The following is a 3,593-nucleotide window of genomic DNA, read 5'->3' on the forward strand; positions in this document are numbered from 1 at the left end:
ATTATGAAATTGCTTATATCTCAACATAAAAGCCCCTCCCACGTGTGTATTTTTTAGCAATAATATTTAATAATGTATTATCGGTTCATCGATTAGAGAAATGGTGAAATGTTAATAATTTGTTGTTTTGTAAAAAGTACGTAATAAGGAACAATACCATGTGCACTAAATTATGCTACATTTTTCCCATCTCAGCAACGAACACTATGCAAACTGTCCTGAGTCCTGAGCAAATGCATGAGGTGATTAATAGAGATATGTAACATTCTTAAATTATTCCAATGCGGTGGAAGAGGTTTACGTTATAATTTGATTGGGAAAACGGGAACTAAAAAAGAGCTAACGGAACAGGAGGATTTAAATCAAGGGACGAAAGCGCTCTTCCATATAAAAGTGGGGCGAAAGAAAATTAAGACTGAAAATCTGTTGAATATCAGGTTGCATACTCTGCACGACGGTCTCCTGGTCTCCATAGCGCAATGGCTTTTGCGTAGATTTAAGTTTTTTTAGATGGGTGATTCAAGCCTTCAAGCCGGTAAAAATCTTAACTAGACTTGGGTCCTGACTGATCTTGACTTCAATCTAGACTGATCCAATGGCGAGGTAAATTCCCGGAAAAACAGTTAGCCCAGCGGGGGTGGGGGATGTTGCAGCAGGAGCGATTGTTCCAATTCCGCATCCTGCGGCTTGCTTTAACCGCTTTCATTCAGTCCAATTGGTACTTTGGCAGGAAACGAACTAGCTGAAGGCGGTGCAGGTGACAGGCATAATTATTAGAAGAAAATGGGATAAAGCTGAAAAAGTCGTAATAGTCGTATTGCTGTTGGAGCTGATTCACTTTTCAGCTGTTACCCAATAATGACCATACTAGTATAGAAATTTCTAAAAATAAGAAATGAGGAATAATGAGTATTATATCAAAGCTATGGCTTTACTGTTTTGTGTTTTCTTTGCAAAATTTGAACATTTACAAATTAAGAAATATGCTTTTAACAGTGAAAAAAGGCAATAAAAGCATAGTGTTGAGCTTTAGGAATTACAGCAAGAAAAGACAAGCACTCATGATTTATTCAATGTGCAGAGAACGTGCGTTTAGGTGGGCGACAACAACGCAACGTTGTAAATTAAAGGGTGTGTGGAGCACGGCGCGGTGTTGAGTGCACTACACACAAACGCCTTTGTGAGAGTCAAAATAAAACGCACGTCACTTGCACCCTCGAGTGAAATTTTTAACGAGAGACAAAGGGCAGGCGGCGCTCGACAGCGCGGATTCAATTTGTTTGTCGCACGCTCGATTGCCTGGCGGTTCTCTGCTCTCACACGCGAGTAGAGCAGATCTGCTTTTAATTATAATAAAAGTCGAATCGCGCGCACGGCGTTTAACGCGCGTGTGGAATTAAAGAGCGCCGGGCTGAAACGCAATTTAGAGTGATCAATCAGCTGTCACGCGGCGTTCGCCACCTCTGCTCTCCTGCGCGATGACAAACTTGTTAACCTGCGTTTGTACAGGCTAAATCAGCGCGTGGGTTGCCGACAAACCCCAGTCGATATTTCACACCGAATTTGTTCCAACCCCGGCGTGATAATTATTATTTACACCGGCTACAAATATACATGCACATTATAACCGTGTCTGCAGTGCTCAGTCGATTTGCGAGTGGGGGAGTCGAGGTGCAAAAATTAATTTTCATCTGCGTGCTGACACCGTGACTGATGACATTTCGCTCGCGTTTGATTCAATGAAACAACATTATTACTGGTTGTATGGTTCCGATCTATATAAGCTCAAATCACAGAGTACGTGCAGATTTCATTTGAAATTAATCAATATAATTATGACTATTTTGTAGCACTAAAGTATTCGTGAACTAAATTATTGTGTGGCACATAAAAGCATGCAATTTAATTTATTATTTTACGTATCTATTCAGTTCCTTGTACAGTGTGACTGTTTCTGTATTTCGTGAATAATTTTGACCTCTCCCGGCGAAAATAGATCAGATATTTAATATTATATTTAATATTATAAAAAAGTAATAATACGGAAATAAATCCAATTAGACCGCAGTTATAATGATGATTCTATCGAGTATTTAAATAGTTTATTTAACATATTAGGGTATGCGGATATATAACGTTTCTAAAAATCCGCATTTTGATTTTGAGATTTTAAGTAAATTAACCCGTTTTCAATCACATTTCAGGTTATGTTGAAATTAAAAAGATGCTCATCCTGAACCATTTACAAAAATACAAAAAAAAATTAGAAGCACTTTTGGATAGCCATTAAAATATAATTTGTCCAAAAGACAATCCAATTTTCCAATGAAATAGAGTTGCGCGAACGCGTTTTGGTTGGAGAGAAAGAGAGAGTGAATTAGTGGCCAATTCAATTGAAGTGTGCATTGTGCAAACAATGGGCAACAATAATAAAGGTCGGCGGCGAAAAAAACGCATTAATTGGCAGAAAATTTTGCTGGCTTGCTGAGCAAATAAGAGAGGAACAGCAGGGAAGGGAAAGGGGCGCCGACGGCGGCGCCAGCGGACGGGTAAATACACAAGTTAAAGTGGTCGTGCCGGTGAATAATTTAAACTCGTTTAAGCGGCCGCTGCGATAAGATTTTGCTGCAATCAGCAGGCCACAATTTCCCCCGCCACCAAGTGCAAATATACTATACACATACATATTATTATTTTATATGATGTACAGAACAGGGAAGCGTGTGCTTAGAGGGAGGCTGATCGAAAGTTTGAACGGAGTGAGCAGTGCGGATGGCAGGTGACATTCTGCCTGATGCAGTGGGTGACTCTGACAGTTGCAGTAATTTGAAAAGTACTTACATTCACACACTCTCGCTCGCTCGGACAACTTTCCCTCCCTCGTCGGAGCACGACTATTTTTATTTTCGGTCAGGCTAGCGCAGAGGAGAAAGAGGCAAAAATTAATTAAATTTCGTGCAATAAAGCGGGCTATTTGGCAAGCGACGAGTGCTCTTGTAATTAAAGTTAAGGAAGCAGTAGTTGAAGAAGTTACTGATAATATAAATGTGTGTGTGGGGGAGCCTTTACTACTTCTGGCACTCGCCTGGACATTACACACTCACTGATGCCAAGCTGCTACTCTCGCACAGAGGACACACAGCTCTTCTTTACTCAGGGGAGCCCGCGAAACGCGTCCCAATCACTTGAAGAAACCATTTTTTATGGTTGCGATCTTCCATTTTTAAAAAGTTTATTATTCATCAAAACTATCAGAATTAAATTCGTGTGCTCAATGTGCTCATGCACAGAGAAGCCATTAACATAAGTATGAGACTCCATTTTTGCATTACGTGCGAGATATTCTTTTGAGGTGTGTAACTGTAACTGTGTAGTTTTTGTTTACCTGAGTTCGTGCTTAAAGTGTTTAGGCAATAAATTTAAGTGTCTACTCTCCTTAGTTAGGTGACAAGACACTGTTAAGGGTATGCTTAGCCTTACCACATGGTGCTGATGGTCACTCGAAAAAGCTACTTTTACATATTGGTTTTCACTTTTCCAGAGTTAATTTCATCTCCCATTCATTCAATGATAAATCAATTAAGATTTTCGCT

This window comes from Cloeon dipterum, chromosome 2 (genome assembly GCF_949628265.1).
Source record: "Cloeon dipterum chromosome 2, ieCloDipt1.1, whole genome shotgun sequence".
Classification (NCBI taxonomy): Eukaryota; Metazoa; Arthropoda; class Insecta; order Ephemeroptera; family Baetidae; genus Cloeon; species Cloeon dipterum.